This window comes from Ixodes scapularis, unplaced genomic scaffold, assembly GCF_016920785.2.
Source record: "Ixodes scapularis isolate PalLabHiFi unplaced genomic scaffold, ASM1692078v2 PGA_scaffold1__304_contigs__length_218370807, whole genome shotgun sequence".
NCBI classification, from domain to species: Eukaryota; Metazoa; Arthropoda; class Arachnida; order Ixodida; family Ixodidae; genus Ixodes; species Ixodes scapularis.
Window position 1 is genome coordinate 115,735,149 of NW_024609846.1, and position 20,145 is coordinate 115,755,293.

Below are 20,145 nucleotides of genomic sequence, written 5' to 3' on the forward strand. Positions count from 1 at the left end.
TTTTGACCACTAGACACGTGTCCTTGTAGTTCTACGTATAGATTATAACGAAATGCCGCGCACAATTAATTGCTTATTGATCTTTAATAACAGTACCGACAAGATAAGTTGCGTTTCGCTTATTTGAAGTCCAAAATGTGCGTTTACGACAAAAACTCGGGCAGCTTCGCAATGCCTCCGCTAGATGCCGTCAGCTGCGGTGCTGTATTTTGGGCTTTTATAGGAGCTAGACTGATCTCTGGGGCTTACAGTATCGAAAAAATAGTTCATGTTTTTTTACAGCGAACGCAGTACAAATCTCAGCTCAGTTTTGCGTAAAAGCCTCAGGATGTGTCTAGTGGTCAAAGTCGTACAACATGGCGGCAGCCAAGTTGGGGTCACTTTTGCCTGGTGAACGGGGTACCAGTTTATCGCTCTAAGCCCCTCTACCTCGTTGTCAAAAAGCAACGACCGGGCGCCCTCGTCCAATTAGCCAACCGTTTTGGGTGCTGCGCTGCACAGGCGTGGGCACAAGACGTCGCCGGCGATGTGCCGCTCGATAAGCTTCTTACATCAAATTACGCCCGTGTGGATTTAAGGTTTGGGAAAAAAAAGAAGCGCGGAGGCGCGCTGCAGCAGCTGCCCATGAAGAGACGCCGCGACGGCTCGCGCTGTGCAATTATTGGGCCGCCCAGGCGGCGGTCGTGATCGTGGTTTATATAAGTTGGTATCAGCCACCCCACGCGTGATTCCTTGCGGGTCGTCTCTCTCTCTCTCTTGTCGCGGCATGAGGTACCTTTAGGTTCTCAGGCGTTTGAGGAAGGTGCGGTTATCCGGATGATTTGGTTCGTAATTAGAGGGTCGCGAAATGATTTCTCTTGGGAAGCAATAACACCTCGCTGATAACGATCCAGCGATTCGCGGCAGTGCAAGGGAAGATCATCCGTACTCGTGCGTTGACGCTGCCGGAGTTCCAAGCAAAGTCGTTAGCGTTCCGAACGAGCAAAAAAAATGCAGTATACAAAAGTGCTTTAGTGATCGCCTCCAAGTATTAAATGTCACAACTGATGATACCGGCTCAAACTTTCATGATGAATATTAGCTCATCTAAAATAAGTTGATTTGTTAGGAGTGAATTAATTGGCCATATGCGTTATCCGTCGGGGGAAAAACTAATGTGATCACTTTTGTTATCAATCAGGAACATATGGGAACACAAACACAGCGCTGTATAACTTTTTCCACCGCTGTTTTATATATTTTTATTGTGGACGGACTCGCCCAACGTTACGCCTTGCTATCACTCGCATGATTCGTACAACTTTTTTTTTATAGCTTGACTTTTCGCCGAAAAGCTTTAATTACTGAACAAGTACATCGAACAAGCTCTTTACAGCAGAACGTGCAATCCCTTTGCGTTCAGCAAAGCGTCTCTCGTGGTTAGAGCCGAAAAGAACCGAAACTGCTCGTTATTGCCAAGGCGATACACAAAGATGATGCTTAGTCTTTAATTTAATTGCGACCAACAAGAGTGCAGGGCTTTGAAAAATATCACGGTCCTTGTCACTTTGAAAAAAAAAAAAAATTGGGTTGTATGTACAAAGCCGGCCAAGGTGCCAAAAAGATTGCTCGGCGTCGCGCATCTTCCGGCAGGGACAGTGTCGATTTATGGACCTGCATTCAGAGCCACACTCACCCCGCAGCGCAGAGGGGACTTGTAACCATGTGCGGGAATAAGGACGGCTCCCCGAGTGGCTCCTTGTGGTCCTTTACTACCCCAGACGTGCTGCGCCATCTCACGGCGTCTGGGAGAAATGCGAGCGAACCTTGGACACATTTGTTTCACAGAAAGGCGACACCGTTCGAACACCTTTCTCTCTTTTTCTGAAGCGTGGTGTTTAGTAACAGTCGATCAAGCCGTGTCGTGTGTATGCGTTTATCTCAAGCTCCTTTTCTTGCAACAGCAAGATCGAGCGACTAAAGTGGTTTTAGCCAGACGACCACAGGAAAGTTTGCGCTAAAATTTGAAGTAATTTAGGTCCGGAAGCGGAAGCTTTTTTTTTTTTCTTTACGCTGCAGTTTAAAAAAAAAAAAATAATTTAGGCCCGCCAATTTGCCGCAGGTACCTAGGTACAAAGAACGCCTCGAGTGCCTTCTGGTCAACCAGTGTGAAAGGACTTGATGCAGGTAAGCCTCCATTAACGCGCGTCTGATACTCGGGGCGCGCGAAAAATGGGAGGAGTTCGACCGCGGCCATAACCATATAACCGCAGACACTCACTTTAACTTTTCTGGGCCACGTTAAAAGCCAGCTTCTTCTAGCAAGGGCTCTACGGGAGATCTATGGCATAGCGTCATAAAAGAAAAATTATTGCTATGCGGTCAGGTGACCCGCAAACGCCGTAACGACCGCGGACTCTTTTTTTTTCTTTAATAAACGATCTTGTAAATCACAGTAAAAGCCTCAGCTGTGTTTTCCCACTTTAAAGTATCGAAGGCGCTTTTTGTTTTTCCCCCTTGTTGTATTGCCTTTTTTTTTTTTGTCTTAATACTGATATAACCCATAGCGATAACCAGCTTCTTTACAGGGAGCGGAAACCCAAACAGTCCCCCCCCCCCCCCCCTCCCCCCGCTTTAGTTGTATATTTTTGTTTGTTTTTGTAATGGTTCCACCAACGACGTGTTCATGGTTGTATATATATATATATATATACAAACTTTAACGAAAGGTCGTCAGAAGACCGCCGACGCGCCATTCTACCTTCTTTCCAAATGGTTGTTTGTGTGATGGGGGATATGGTTCCTCGTTATCGTCGTATATAGCTACTAAAAGCCGATTTAGTTAAGCTGCGAGTCGATATAGCCTAGGGAGGCTGTAATTTCGGGGCGGAGCGCAAGCAGCACGCCATAGAGCATGCATCTCCGGCCCACATCTATAGCCGACATAGTGCAGCTGCCGCCGCCGCGCAGCTAATAAATAAGACGCGCGGGAACGGTGGTCCTCAGCGGGCCTTTTTCGAGGACCCGCCGATCGCTCCTCGCTTGAGGGTAATGGCAGCCTATCAATTTCGGAACGGAGGTGTTCGACTGCTCGCGGGGATCGCCGCCCAACCCACCCGCGGTGTCTAAACGATCCGCGATCGTGGTGCAGCGATCTCGGTTAATGGAAATGGCCATTAAGAGGAAAGAACTGAATTTGGATTTCGTGGAAATAAGCGTCACCAAACAACTTGGAGGTGAAGACTTCAAAGGTTATTTTACGGTGAGCCGTGACACTTGATTAGAAAGATTCAATTAAAAAAAAAAATAAACCTCCCACCGATAACGCGTTCTGAGTCAACTGTATACCTACAGAGGAATCCAAGCCTGTGCGCTGGTGCTTTGACGTCATAGGAGTGAGATTAAACGCGGACAATGATTAGACACGAGCCCTGCGTCAGCGCTCGGCTGACCTCGTGTCCAGTCAACGCGCTCTAAGACGCTCGGCGTCGGGTTCGAGCCCAATTGCTGAGTTGGCGCCCTCCGAGTGCGATGAGGGGGATCGGTGACCGAGTGGGCTAGCGCACAACAGCTCAATGGGCTCCGAGGTGTGGATCGAACCCAGGGATCCTGGGTTCGATCCCCACGCCTGCCCGTTTTGATCTGGATGAGTATCGTGCCGGCGTGCGGTCGTGTATCACTACTGCGTGGTGCACGTTAAAGACCCCAGGCTAGCGGTTGTACCGCACTGGCTAAATTGCTCACCTACAGCTGAGTGAAGAGTCCCCCTCTGAAGTAGACAAAGTTCCGGCTGCATAAACAAACACACACCAATTTTTATAGTGTGATAACGTTCCACTTCCGAAAGGGCTTTTAAATACGAATAAAAAGTATTTCATGAATATATACATATATAATTACAAATTCAATTCCTCTTTCAATAAATGGAAGTATTTAAACACGAGGTACAAATATAACGAGCGCTTGTAATGATCTTCAAATAAGGTTAAAAAAATTCCATGTTGAAATAAAAAGTGGAGTTTTTATGTACAGGAATCAAGTGCTTTGAAGGAATGTTGCAGCTAGTAAAGATAAAGTCTGTTTGTCATAACCTCATAGGCAGACAGAAAATAATATAAAATAATAAATATATATATATATATATATATATATAGGGTTGATAAAACATTACCCAATATGTAATTAAATACGAAATACCGAATACTCAAAGAATTTTCATTTCGTATTTCAGATACTTGTATTTGAAATACTGCATACCCATCACTGCAATCATATATAAGGCTAGCTGTTCACAGGCTTTGATTATTCTAGCTGGTGTTATCCGAAAGCGTGCTTCCTCACTAAATTGCTAATCGCAGTATCAGCATTTTCCTTTTTTTTTTTTTTGCAGCCCGTAAATATTGTCATTGTGCTGACGTGACAAACAGCAGAATCAAATTTTAATGTAGTTAAAAAGAAATGCTCTTGACTGTGGTCTGTCAAATGGCACAAAATTCTATACTTGGCTCGACTGACAAGCGCCAGTTGCTTGAAATGATTTCATATGAACTAACTTCTAACACTGGACAAGTCTCCCGGACCATGCCTGCACAAATTCTGCCATTGCGAGTGTTAATTGCCCCGACGCCGAAACTCCTTTGTGGTTAGCTAGCCGAGGTAGACTACAAGAAATCGGTTGTTTATATCCGGTGTGATGGGCCGAACCAGTGAGAATGTTTAAGAAGATTATTATCTCAAATGCACACTACTATTACAATTTCAGGGGCCGAACGTCTGTCGTTGCATAGTCATCATTCTGGGGGTATACACGAAGCCGCCATTCATCCACGCAAAAATATCCAAAATTTGCAAAGGTCACGTTCTTACAGCGAGCATTTGGTCCCAACCGTATTCGAAAAGACGCGTCGAAGGAAACGTTGTGGAAGCACCGATCGATGCTCCACAAATTATAGGAACTCTTTCTCAAGCCATTGTCGCTCGAAATCGCTCATAAAAACAATATAAACAAATCTGTCATTTCTCATCAGTGCTAACTTAGTTTCCAAAGAACATGAAAAAAAAAGGGGGAGGGGGGCACGAAAATTACCACTAGAGAAGTCAAGCACGTGTGTCGTTTCCGCGCAATTCTCTCTCTCAGCCATCTATCCCGGTGGCGTTTCTGGTCCGAGGCAGCAGTGTCTGAAAGATACCTCGGTGTGCCCGTTGACCCGCGGGGAGTGCACGCTGTGAGCAGCCCGTCAGAGGGTCGGCCCCTGATTTATTTTTACGGTCGCTGTTTCCCCATAAATACAAGAACAAATAAAAACCGTTTCCCCTTAATCGACGGGGGGCGGTGAGCAGGGTGAGAGCGCCTTCTCCCCTCTTCCTGGAGGGCCTCGCGGCAGCGGCTAACGTGATCGCGGGCGGCGTACGGGAAGTTTTATCGCGGTATGCATTTGTGCCAAGTGCAAACGTTGAGTGAATCCGGCTCGAAACCTGAATCCACGGGCACAAATAAAATACCGTAGAAACACGCGAGTTACGGAAAACCACCGCCAGAGAAAGAAAAAATAATAAGAAGAAAAAGGCACACTTTGTCCGCTTGCGAGCCTGCCAAAGTTGACTTCCTGGGTCGGAAACGTTTACAGGCAAATGGATCGCCGCGATAAATAAAACGAAATGGGAGTCCCTTATCGTGTATCGAACGAAAAGAGCAGAGTGACAATTTGTACGCTTTAAACCGATCCGCGTATCTGTCTCGTTTCTTTAGGGGTTTTTTAACTTTTGTTTTCGCCTGTAGCCCGGTGAGCAAGCTCTTGGAGAACAAGCCACGCGTTGCATGGCACTGAAGTAACCGAGTTGGATTGATCCGCACACAAGCAGCTATATTGTGGGGGCAGACCTCTTTCTCTGCGCAAAATAGGTCTTACACAAGTTTCGGCTCGAAAAGAAAAACTATTTCTTGTTTTGGTGGCGGTGGGAAAGGGGGACGTGCTTTTGGAACCTGCCCAATCTGATGACATAAAAGGCAGGTGACATTAAATAAGCATACAGGTAATAATTCACCCCAAATAGGCGCGTTGGGCGGGGGGGGGGGGGGGGGGGGGATTAATAACGTTTTGCGATGTGCAGTACTTTTTTTATTACTGTTCCTGAGGTAAAAACGAATGAACACAAGCGATTCAACATGATTTTGAGGCAATTAAGCAATATCTAGTTGAATAGCCCCAAGTGGCTGTCGCCAGGTGGTGCGAGCCAGACATGCACACGCTGCTGAAAGATGAAAACAAAATAACTAAATATCGTTGCTCAACACTTGCTCAAAAAGTAACTTTGTTGTACACTGCTTGCCACAGAGATTTCGAAGAAACCCTCTAGTTTAACTCAAACGTAACGCGCTACTTTCTCGTTACTTTGATTGTTTCGTTTCATGTGTGAAGCAGTCTAATCTTATTAAAAAAAAAAAAAAAAACGGTGTCGATAACGATTGCTGTTTTTTTAACGATTCATTTAGATTACGAGTACACACACGCTGCGATGTGTTCACAGTAACTGAAGAGCGTGTTGGTAACAATGACTGGCAACAGAAAGAATAAAACAAACTAAGGAGTTTGTTTTATTTTTTCTGTTGCGATATGTTGATTGGAAGAATCACCTGCAGGTGATTCTTCTGTCAATATATTGCAGCAACATAAGTGTTGCTGCGGTTGTGAGCCTCTGTTATACGTATGCGCAGAAACACAGTCTCGACAAAAAACAAATATATATATATATATATAGGTGTTTACATTATACTACTAGCTGGCATCTGGTGCAGTAATCTTTGTATTTTAACGCAGTATAGTCCTTAAATCTAATCTTTTTTCTTACAATCGCGGGTATACAATTGTGGCGACGGAGACGCCAAGTGGGTATCACTTGTGCCCGAAAGCAACGCTCACTGTGTCATTTGCATTTTATTTCATTAATATTTGCAATAAAATAATGAGGTCGTTTTGGTGAGATCGCGTCAAACCCGAATTCCGTAAGCTTCATTTGGATTGCACTGATCGGGGAAACAGGCGTCTCAAAGTGGTCGGTCAGTTCCGTTTATCTCGTCTGCGTGGTACCGAAGTGCGGAGATCAACTTGGCCAATGGCTACTTGAGCTAGTCCAGGAATTATCTAGATCAAGGTAGGGCTTCGGCCCCCGGTGCGTGAGGATAAAGTGGGAGAACCACGATGAGGAAGCGCTTTGTGTTGTCTCCCTCTGTCCGTATATGTCTGGGTTTAATTCTCGTAGCTTACACGAGTTGGCCTGCACAATGTCTCTGACCTAATGTTGACCGCGTTAAAATATTTTTGTTTCATTGAAGGAAACGTAGGCGGGACAGACACGCCAGAGATAGAAGAGAATGTCGCAGAGCGTTCACCGTACAAACCTCGCTCTGTACCTTTGTTAAAGGGTTATGCAGAAGGCGGGGACCGTTCCCCGATATAGAGTTGAATGAATATGTTCGGCGATAACTGTGGCTATACTGTAATAATTTGTGCCTATATTTTATTGTCTATCTGGCGCTTCGTGCCTTCATATATAACGGCGATAGCTCGTTGCTTCATTGATACAGGCGATAACTCGTTGCTACTGCGCAGTGCTCAGCCCTGTTGATTTGTCTGCCAAGTGAATCACACTGGTACGCTTCAAAACTTAAAACAATATTTTAACTTAAATTTTTTTACAATTACAGTTTTTATTTTAACATGGCGCTCGTACGCCATCTTTTTAGGTAAATAAAGCTGATCCGTAAATAAAGAATGAGTAAATTAATGTAAATAACTGTATACATACTTTTGTTTTCCGCCGGAGACTATAATAGTTCCTACGCACTCCACAGGTGCTTAAAAGTAGTCAGGACTAATTTGGGCCCTCCACGAAACAGCTTGTACTCACGGAGTATTTTTAAGTAGAGTAACGAAGAAAAAAATAATCATAATAAACACGCTCACTTCAATCCCAAAGTTGAGATGATCTCCTTTTCGAACCGTCTCCGTGTCATTACGCGTTTTTTTTTTTTCCCCATGTGACAAACCTCTTTTTTCTTTCTTCAGAGCTCCCGACGCTCAATTATGTTGGGATAAACGTTCCCGAATATTACGTGTCTCCATTCCCATATGACAATCCTCCCCTCTCTTTATTCGGAGCTCCCGACGCTCAATTATGTTCGGATAAACGTTCCAGAATATTACGTGTCTCCATTCCCAACTCTTTCATCTCAATCTACTATGGCAAAAAAAAAAAAAAAAAAAAAAAAAATGAAAATGCACCCACAAAGCCGCAGCTGCGATCGAACAATCGAAGCAAGCAAACCCGATTTCGAACCGCTCAAAAGGAACACACCGCTTCGTTGTATCCGAGTGGCCTTCGGCTCTTTCTTCTTCTTCCCATCAGACTTACACCCTGTTTCACCTTACGATCGAATGCAACGGACGCTACGAGCCAACCCAGTCAATCCAATGTCGTGTGAGTGTCACGTGATCTCCAGGAAAGCACCAGAGACGCATGGGGCCCGTAGTGAGATGATACGTTCACTGGTAACATTGGCTAGTATGTCTCGTAGCGCCCGCTGCGATCCATCGTATAATCTCGAAAGTAGTGTGGAGGAGAAGCCGTGCAGCAAACGTGGGCCGGGGTGGGCAGGGGGCACGCACTCGGGAGCGGCTGCAGTTCGGAAGCCTCAGCAGCGCGTCGGGGCGTCTGCAATTACGCCCCTATACGCAACAGGGGCACCTTTTGTCCTGTGGCGGGGGATGCGTGTGCTGTTGTACGCTGCCCCGATGATTACGTCGTCGGGCGCTGGTAAATCTTATCCTCCCCAAAAGGCTCGTTGCTGCTTCTTCCCTGCGTCTTCAGCGCTATCTGCTTTTCGCGGCAATCGAACATTCGCCGTTGTTGTTTCCCGGGAGGAAGCCTCAAAGTTACCGCATGCGCTTGGCTCATTACTTGTGCGCGTGCCTTCTTGCCGACTCCTTTTTCTTTCTCTCTCTCTCGAGATGCAGAGAGAGAGAGAAAGAGCGGCGTGACTGGCTTTTGGCGCTTCGCCGAAGCCCGAACGAATGCTGCTAGCTACAAACGATCGATCCGTGTTATTGCGTCGAGACACAGTTGTTGCGCTCGGCTCCCCGGTTGACATTGGGGGAACACGCTGTTAGTGCCGCACTGGCTTTCGTAGTAAAAAAAAAAAAAAAAAAATTCGCCTGGCTTTGACATTTTATTAAGTGCAATACAGACGGGATAGCACTAATCGTAGTTCATACTACGCAGCAGTCTGTTTCTACGTCACCGAAGAAAATTGGGAAGGAGGGGTTTTAGCGCACGGTTTTCCCCCGACCACACGCACACACACTCTGCGCAGACAAAACGATCGCGCGCGCTGTGACGTTTAATCTTCCAGCTACGCACCGCTGTTGACACTGGGCGCGTTAAGTCCGCACTCCCCTATTCTTACTACGACGCTCCGAGTTACGCATTCTGAGCGCAGCAACTAAGCGGAGCATAGCGTATGGGAGCGCGACGCTTCAAAACTATCGACGAGCCGCATGAGCCACTTCAGACCGCACGATTATGACAAACCCGGCACCTCGTGGTTACCTCTGGCAGGAGCCGACATTATTTCCAAGTTAAACTAATTAAGGCCTGCGACAAAGCGGTAAAGCGTAAAAAAAGGGGACGGTGACGTTGGTAAGTTTTTACGAATGTTTTACTATTTGGGAAAGGTTTGAAGACTATTGTTTCGAACACAGATGCGGAAAATTACCTTGATCAATCTATTTATTGACCATGCATGCTGCTCAAATTTAAAGGAAAGACAACACCGTGGAACCCACTTGTGAATGCAGAAAACCGTTAAACTTGTAAGATGTTCCGGGGTTCCGTCTTGCAGCGCGAGACGAAACCCGTCGATGTGCCACGCCGATACCGGTACACTACCATCCATTAGATAGCACGTCAGTTCGTTCTGGGGCGAAAGGCATGGGAACAAAACTTTTCGCAAAGCTATCTGAGGCTTTTTAATCAAAGTATCTCTATTTGCTGGGCTAAACATTCTAAAAAGGGCAGGGGTCTGACTGTCTTCTCATATCGACAACTTTTCTGTCGCTGCGCTATCGGCACGCTAGATTAATTCGTTTTTAGGCAAGATGCATGAATAAACTTTTTCAGGAAAGCTAACTGATATTTCGGCTATCCAATCGAAATATCTTTATTCGCTGGGCTAATCATTCTAAAAAGGACGGCGGTCCGACCAGGCACGTAGCCAAAGGGGGAGGCCTGAAATCTTCCATTTTGCTGGGGCCTCCTGTCCCCCTTCCCCTCATACAGAATTTTGTCATGGGCGGGCCCCCCTCAAATCAAAATCACGGCTACGTGCCTGGGTCCGCCTGTCTTCTCATCTCGACAACTCTTCTGTCGCTGTTCTATCGCATGCTGCCGTTCGATAGATGAAATCGTTTTTAGGCGAGATGCCTGAACAAACCATTTCAGCAAAGTCAACCGATGTTTCGGCTTTACAATCGAAGTATCTTTATTCGCTTGGTTAGGCATTCTAAAAAGGGGAGCGGTCCGACTGTCTTCTCATCTTAACAACTTTTCTGTCGCTGTGCTGTCGGCACGCTACCGTTCGATAGATGAATTCATTTGCAGGCAAGATGCACGAACTTACCTTTTCCGAAACGATAATTGCTGTCTTGGCTTTCAAATCAAATCGTTTTTACCTGCTGGATTAAGCACTATTCATTTGAAAAGGGGCAGCGGTCTAGGAGCGACCTTCGTCTTGACAACGTATCGGTCAGCGCAGTGATCTTGTTTGTGGGCGTGACGTCACGGAGCGCGAAGAAGTCCCTCGCGTTCCGAGAAATACTGGGAGTGTTAAGTCCGCACTCCGAGTTTCATACTCCGAGCGTAGCAACTAAACGGCGTATGGAGTACAGGAGCGCGACACACCAAAATTATTGACGAGCCGCACGAGCTTCTTTCGACCGCACGGTTATTACGAACCCCGCATCTCGTGGATGCGGGTGGCAGAAGCCGAAATTATTTCGGAGATAAATTAATTAAGGCCCGTGTGGGGCGGCAGAGTCTTCAGTGCAAGAGACGGCGACGTTATGAAGTTTTTACGAAGGCTTCAATATTACTGAAAGGTTGGAAGACACGCTTCGAGTACTTATGTGGAGCATTACCTTTGCCGATCTGTTTATTGACCATGCATGCTTTTTATATTTAAACTAAAGACAATGTTCTTAAACCCGCTTGTCGAGACAGGGAACCCTCAAACTTGTCAGCTATTTCGTGGTTTCGTTTTGCCGCGCAGGACGGCCGTCGGTGTGCTACGCCGATACCAGCACACCGTCGTTACGTCAATTCGTTTTCAGGCGAGATCCACGAACATGATGTTTCGGCTTTCCAATCGAAGTATCTTGATTCGCTGGGCTAAGCATTCTAAAAAGGGCAGCAATCCGACTGTCTTCTCATCTCAACAACTTTTCTGTCGCTGTGCTGTCGGCACGCTACCACTCAATAAATGAATTCGCTTTCAGGCAAGATGCATGAACAAACCTTTCCTGCAACACTAACTGATGTTTCGGCTTTTTAATCGAAGCATCTTTATTCGCTGGGCTAAGCATTATAAAAGGGGCAGCGGTCCGAATGTCTCCTCATCTCGAAAACTTTTCTGTTGCTGTGCTATCGGCATGCTCCCGTTTGATAGATGAATTCGTTTTCAGGCGAGATGCACAAACAAACCTTTACCGGAACGCTTATTGCTGCCTTGGCTTTCAAATCAAATCGTTCTTAACTGCTGGATTAAGCACTAATCAACTGCAAAGGAGCGGCGGTCCGGCTACGCCTTTTGTCTCAACGGTCTCAACAACAGCGCACTCATCTTCTTTGTTTACGTGACGTCACGGAGCGCGAAGAAATCACTCGAGCCTCGAGAGATACTCGGTGCACGAAGAGCGCGCTCGAGTGTCGGTCTCCGGCGGCATTCCTGTCCGTTTTGTGAACGGAGCGCCGAACTCTCGCGCTCCGGAGCACGGACTTAACGCGCCCACTCTCTCCGTGGGCTCGATGAGGTGACGCCAGAGCGAGCAAGCAAGGCGCACGTGCATGAGTCCCATATAAAGCTGTCGCTTTAAAACAATGCGTCTAGATCCTTTTCTGCTCTTTGACTTTTTGTCTTGTTTCTTTTTTTCTGTGCAACGCGCATGTTAAAAAAAAAGAAAAATATTGTGCCGTGCATTGTTTTTGTCCATGCCAAAACAGGGTGAGGTTGCGTATGGTCTCTGAATTTGCAGAGCCAACTTGAAATCCACGTGCAACCGGACAGAGTTGCGCATATTCAGCGTTCCGCCCAAGAGGGTGGTGGGACTCGAATCTTGCAAGCATCTTTTTAAGAAGACAAAGCCACAGTTTTAATGTTTCTCACAAATGCTGCACGAAAATTGGTGAATGTGGCCCATGTTTAAGAACTCCCAGGCGCAAAAGTGGCCCTAGAGTGAAAACATTTAAGACAATGAGCGACATTTAGCGCGGCACCGCATTCGTTACCGTTTCTTGGTTGCTGTTGCTTGTTCTGCAGTTCAGAGGAAGAAGGGGATCGCTGAGAGAGATCTGGGCAACCTCTACGGGGCAAGTCAAGAGGGCGGGAAATCCGAGGCTGTCATGGGGTGTAAGCTTTGTAGGGTTCAATATATTGCTGCGATAGAACGTTTCGGGTGGCAGACTTCAAAAGGATACGCTGGATTTGATTTCGTGTTCTCTGCATCTCATCAACGCTGTTCCACCAAACCAATATGCAGCGGACAGCTCAGGATGACTTGAGAAACATTTCGCAGTTCCGCTAGATGTGGTGAAAAAGGTGATCTACGGTCGAGTAATGCGAACCTTTGACGAATTACCGTACTGCTGGTGGAACTCCTTCCATCCTGTCGTCTTCATATTTCGAGCAGCCATGAATCACGTGTCCAATATCTTCAGCACCCAGCCCAGCTCTTGCTCCGGGACTCCAAAGGCCAGGGGCGTCATAGACGAGAAGCCCTGGAGACCATCCAAGGTGAAGGAAAACTGACGACGCCGGAGCAGCAAAACCCTCCAAGGATCACCACACAGAAACAAAAATCGCCATACTTGAATTTTTTAATGCCTAAGAGAGACGGGAACCTATTACCTTATTTAGTCGCCCGTAGTCGTAGACATCCCAAACTCTTGAACCTACACAACCGTAGCCCTCCCGCCTCAGGAGGGCAAATCCAAAGCGGGTGAACCCCTTCATAATAATATTCTTTTTTTTTCCCTCCCTTTCTTTCAAATATTTGAAATAATTTCACAATTGTATTTTTTTCTATCTGCATATACAGATGTGCGGAGCCACGTACAAAAAGCCAACTTCTGTTGGCTTGACGATCTCTGGGAGCCGAGTGCTTTTATCTTCTATATCCTCACGTACTCCGCAATTTTTGCGCAAGTTTCGTTCCGCTTAAAAAGACAAAAAAATATTCGGTAACTCCAATGATATTCCCCGTAGAAACGAAGCTAAATTACGAACGAACGCTGCCGACCCCGGTGGGAAGCGACTCCTGCACTACGAGTCAGACATCAGCAGGCCGCAGCCAGAGATGCAAGAGCCCTGCCAATGTCACCCGCTGTACAATCAATCTCGCGGGCACAATAGCCCCGGGACCTCTACCGAAGTCCTGCACGGCGTCGTTCTCGGCGACCCCGCATGCAACCAGCTGCGGTGCCCGAAGCCTCCAAGCAGTCCACTCGCTGAATCCTTTCACGGAAGTCCCCCCGAGGAAAGCGCCTCGCACCGAGTCGCTCATCTACCGCCACAGGGTCTTTCTGCCACGCTAATCCGTAATCCGATAATGCGGCTCATCCGCTCCTGGATGCATTCTACCGCCGGCAACCCCACTTCAAAGGCGCCGACAAGCGGTCGACCGTCGCTTGCGGCTGTGCTGTCGCAGCAGTCGAAGTTTGCGACCCAACTCCGGTACTTCGACCTGAGACGTCGCACTCCGTCCACCGTTGAGAGACACTGCAGCGGAACCTGCTCGCCTGTTGGACCAGTAATACGTCTATCTTTCGCACGTCATCACGCTGTCGCCCATACCCATGCGCAGAAAGCGGGGTCAGGCGCAGAAAGCGAGGCGGTTGATTGGCTCGGCGACGGCGGAGCGCCCAACTCATTGTCAGCTTCGGATGAAAGGACTATGCTGCGAGAAACTGAGAAAGAGCAAAAGAACGAGAGCGCGCGGTGACGGCAGAACGCCGGGCTCTGGTTGGAATGTTTAGTGGGTAGACCTAAAGCCTTGGTCTCCATTAGAACGGCGAACGCCGGCGTCCGGCGTTTGGCGTTCGAACGCGTTCGACCAGTGCAGTGGAGACAAAGGCAGCTAGCTTTAGATGTACCCACTAATCGTTCCAACCAGTGCTCGGCGTTCTGACGTCCGCGCGCCCTCTCGGCTCCTCATCTCCCTTCGTTTCTCGGCGCATAGCTTACCTACCGGTGTCTGCGGCACACAAGTATATACGGAAAAACAAATAGTTGGTTCTCAGTGTGAGCACGCCAGTACGATTCCTGTTTTGCGTGAGAGACAGGCGTGCCACTGGCTTCTGCCGCGCACGGCTTTTTTTGTCGGACGGAAGGGGCGTCGCTTACCTGCCTCTGGTCGCTTTGAAACACCTTTGCAAGCGTGCGATATCATGGGGAGGTTTACGGTTGCCCTTGGAAACGGTGTATAACAAAGGACACCTAGCTTTAGGCGCAGGACGGATTGGAACTCATTGGAAATAATTTTGGGTGTACGGGTACCAGCGTACACGTTGAAGGATTTGGCAAGGGTCTAGTCCCCTTTTAGGGAGGATTTGAATTTACGCATACACGCTGAAACTCAAGCATTGCCTTACGGACTTTCGGTAAGCCAAGTTTTTGTTAACACAACTGTTTTATTAGAAACGAACTTGCTGGATCCTTTTCGATTTCTGCAGGATTGACTGAATTCTATTTATATCCGGACAATTTCGAAGGTGAAAAATCCTGATTAAAGAATCGGGGCACAACTCTATCATAATTCTTTACGTCATGTACCTCGATTGAGCGCGGAGTAAATATTGGACGGCGGGTGTCAGCGTCGGTGCGTCAATGCTCGGCTGCGACCTGCGTTCAATTGGTGCTTCATTAATTGGGAGTTGTGCCCGTTACTTGAAAAATGTAATGGCTTATGATTACAAATTACCGGGCCTCAAATGTAATGGATTACCGTTACGAATTACTTTCCCTGAAAAGTAACGGATTACTTTACTTCTTACGTTACAAATTACTTTCACGTTACTTTTTCCGTACGTTTATCCAGAAAACAATAGAAACAATCTTGAAGTTTTCAAAAATTTCCGGCAATACTAGTTTTTATTTCTCATACTCAGGAGAAGAAAGACACGATGAAAGGCGATGGAAAGCGGCACAGCGTCTCGGCGTTCCCTTCTTGATCTTTCTTTTTCTGATATTTCTATAGACCTTTCCAATGTTTACAAATCCACAGCTCAGCGTGCGATCTCCACAGCTCAGCACGCGCGTGTGCGTCGCTTCGGAAAGCGAGCAAATCACGCGCGATACGCACGAACACTGAAAATGAAACCGGCCAGCAGCCCTTTTCTGGAAAGGTCTATAGACTGACTCGCTGTTTACGAACAACTGCGCGAGCGCAGAAACCAGATTCGCGTGAGGTGAAGCTTCTGCGCATGCGCCGTGGCGACAACAGCACCACCGGAGAGGCGTGACGACAGTGCCGCGTGTTAGTCTAGAGACCTTTGCAATTTTAGCCGATAGGGAGCGGCCATAGCCGTCTACCGCGACCTCTAGTGGCTGGCCGGTGTCCGCGCCATGCCGAGCTGTGGGCGACGAGTGTCCATGAAAGGATGGCGTCCGCCCGCGGGACTGCCGGAGCGGCTATCACGCCGCCCTCGAAGCCGCCGGTACTGATCAGAGGTGAGTTGCAATGCGAAGTAAGGGGGTTAAAAAATAGGTACGCCGATGGGCGAATTTCTCGGCCATAAAGAGGAACGACTTAAGGCTGAACTCCATGGAACGAATTATGTGACGAATAACTGGCGAACGCCGCCTGACGGCACGCTCGCTTTGCGCGCGTCGTAGCAGCCACTGTGTTGATTCCACGCGCAGAGCAAAAGCCGCCGGGCAAAATCCGTCGGTTATTCGCAGCCTATTCGTCCCATAGAGTTCAGCCTTTAGTGTCTATTCACTGTAGATAGGCCATTTGGATTTGGCAAACGCGGCATTTGGCCAGTGCAGTGATGTTATTAACGTGCAGCACGCAATGTTGATTACGCGATGAACACTCGGCCACTGACTGGTCCACAAATTTAATTCGAGCTGCAGGATTATACTTTTTATTTAGGCACAACAAATGGCAACCACACACGTCATATAGGGCAACGGCTTTGCTCAGGGAAGCTCTCAATTACCAGCCGACGACATCATTAGCACCGGCTGTCGCGACGCTCGGTGAAAACAGACTGCTGCTTTACCGGCCAACGCGTATCGATATGCGAACGCGATATATGTAACATGTCTTCTGCAAACCCGCGAATGTTTGTTTACTTTGCGCTTTATAAACAGTAGCAGTTAGCGCAGTGTTAAAGAATGCGACGTAGCGCAGGTATCGCTTGTAGAAGTTTCAGTACAAGCATGTGCGCCGTGTAAGAGAGCACGGACAGACGCTCGTGCGGTGGAAACGGGCGTTCGTAGCGTAATCTTTCGCTATAAACGCGAACGATTTAAGAAAGTCGCGCATTTGTGATGAAAAATGTGAGGGATCTTCAGAGCCCGATCCTCACTCTGCAGGTGTCGCGATCTTATGAAACTAACTTCTCCATTTTTTTTTTCAACCGCAGTGGGTGTTTTGACGCTCACAAGTATTGATGGTAAAAGTAAAATTAACAACCAGCATTTCGTTAGGCCAAATCAGAATTTGGAAACATTTGGTATGTGCCCAGTGTGCAACCCTTCAACCAATCTTTTACTTGGGGGTAAGTTACAAATAGTGATTTGTAGTTATAAGCAACCGTTGTGTACATTATGTAACATGCAGCCTCCACTGTCATTTCAGATGGCGAGTACTACGCTCACCCCGAAGACGTCACTACGTGGATTGACGACATCAGACATTGTTTACTACATACTTAGTACACAAGCATGCGACCTCAAGGATCTTAAAGCTTTCAAGAGCCTGGAATCATACAACTATCTGCAGTGTGGGTGGGTCGGGGCCCTGAGTGTGCACCAGGTAAATGAGGCTGTCACCTACATCAGAGGCCAAGTGAAGCCGTCACAGGCTGTAAACAATCCTGCAAAAAATGTGTGGGTGTGTGCGAAGAACACTGGAGAAGTGATCACGGCTGGCTGCACTTGCATGGCAGGTCAGGCTAGAGTCTGCAGCCATGTTGGTGCAGCCTTGTAGACAGCAGACCTGGCTGTCGCCAGAGGCATGACAGGCCTCAGCTGCACGGACAGTGAAGCACAGTGGAACAAGGGTACGAAGCGAAATGTAGAACCTGGGAGGCTAAGTGGAGATCGCATTTAAGCTCGAAAAAAGGACTGTGGATAAACCTACCCAAGCTAGCCAGCTAAGGCCTCTGAAGACCTGTGATGGACGCTGCCCAGCTAAAATCTCTTCACGAGAACTCGCCGTACCTAGGGCTTTTCCAAGTTCCGGGTATGTTTTCTCATCAAATGCTTTGTTTGTGTAAAACTATAATACTATTTAACAGAAGTCATCTGAAAGAGGCATCACCAGAATGCATTGCTCACTTTATTTTACACAATGTACAGGAAAACAATGAAATCAGAAGCCACAGGCCGACTGAAGCGTACACACACAGCGAAAAAGTACACCCCTGGACGTGTAAACCGTTGTCCCAGGGCGGACTCCCCAAATGGTGTTCGTTTTACACGCGAGGCTCGGTGTATTCCGTTTGCACCCGAGGTCTCGTGTAAAATGAACATCTTTGAACGTGTACTTCGTTCTGCGATCACACGTCTAGGGGTGTTTTTTTACAATGGCGGCCGTTTGACGCAAGACGGGTTCTACGAGCGAGGCCCAGCGCTTTACACGGCTTTTCGCCGCAGCGAAAGCGTAGTTTGCACGTGTTCGTTCGTAATCGTCCATACGTGCTGAACTACCGCAAGCATTCACCCCCAAGCGCCGACGCCGTATCCATTACGGCGATTACGCGACAGTGGGAGCGACCATCGACTGCATCCAGCAGCGTGTTTCCCCATCGAGCAGGTCTCGTTCGCGTGGCGGTTCAGCCGATCGCCGAGGCCTCAAGCCGGTTGCATTGTCACCGACGCCGGGTAATTTCCACAGGAGTTATCTTTTCGCGACCACAGACATGAACTTTATTGAAAAAGCCCGTTTGCCGTGAGAGATGACGAATAGCTCCGACACCGAACCGACCCGACCGGCGTTACCGACGTCCCGCTCACCTCTTTACCGCGAGCAAAGTTGTACGCGACGTTTCGACGTATCCACTCATATCTCGTGTGTACGCAAATTTTGCGGCTTTCCGGGTACGAATCGGCTACCGAAACGGCCAGCGAACGAAGACGAACTGAGCGCCGGCGCTATGCGCCATTTAAACACGCGGTTACTTTTCTACTAGACTGTAGCTATGTGGTGTGGTTCCTTACACATAAATGGACTACGTACAAACAAAGCTAAAATAAAATTGGGCGGCTGCTTGCGCCACCTAGTGAGTATGCGGAAAACTACAAAAATGAAGGACTTCTCGGCATTTGTGGAAGTGACACGCTCGAACACGGACGGCAGCATACCAACACATACATCACAGCACATACCACAAGATCAACATACAAGCATCTACATACACAAACAACGAACAGAGGCACTAACAACCCGACACTCCTACTCAAATGTAACAGAAACCCGCTCGGTATATATAGCAGACTTTTTGTTTCAGACAAAGGTCCGGTGACCCGCCCCGTATTTTACATGAACGTAACGATATTACACAATTATTACTTATATAGTACGGCGACATAAATATAATTTGGGAAGGTACACATTTCTCTTAGTCTAGATTATGGCTAAAGGACACCCTATATTAAAAAAAAAAAATGTTTCGAGCTAGCCAAAATGTAGCAAAATCTGGTTTCGTTTTCGGAAGTTCGAGCGCTCAAGGCTGGAATGCGCTAGCGAAGTGTGTGCTCGCTTCTGTCAAACTATAATCCATTGTATGACGCTCTCAAAGCTGCTGGCTGCAGCCCCCGTCTTGGTTTAGGGTTTGATTTACACGCGCTCCCGTGGAAATGAAATTAGGCGCGCTCGAGACCGAATGTAAACGATTTTGCGAGCGACGAGAAAAGTGACGGCGACCCGCTTCGCTGACGCTCGGTCACTCGCGCGACGACGCAAGCCGCATGAAAGCGGAACGATGTTTTCTAGAAATCCAAAAACCGAGTGACACGACGAGCGCTATATCGCCGTCGCTCGCTAAATCGCTTTATGCAGTTCAGCCTTTATACACACGCTAGTGCTGACCTGCATTACCCGCTGAGCCCAAGCAAGCGATAAGGATCTTCAAATATGTCACAACAGTGGCGTGCATTCGCTAAGAAAACATAACTCTCAAATTCCTGCAGTTTGACGTCGGGATCTGCTGTCACCTTGGCGAAACGGTCACTAAAGAGAAACTAGTCAGTTTGTTTTATCAGAAATTATAAAAACCTTATCTAGCCACTGTTATGCACATAAAAACTCTGGCATTTCATATAAATAGTTTAGAATAAACTGAACACAATCGGTAACTTAATTTTCCAAGCATGGTAATAAAAAAAATCTTAGAAAACAATGTATTTTTTAGGTGTTTCAAATAAAAAAAAACCGAAAAAGAAGCCTTAATTCAGCTGCACTATCACGTAAATACTTTGGGAAAAAATATCTATTGAGAAGTAGGTTTTGCAATCTCTAATTTGCTTCTTTCAACTTTCCAGTTACTTTATGCGTACTTGCAGATTGTATCCTGACAAATCTAGACAAAATTGTATAAAAAGTAACAGTCTATATAAAATGTATAGCTTAATTCAATTTACATTTGTTTGATAATGTTCAATCTTAA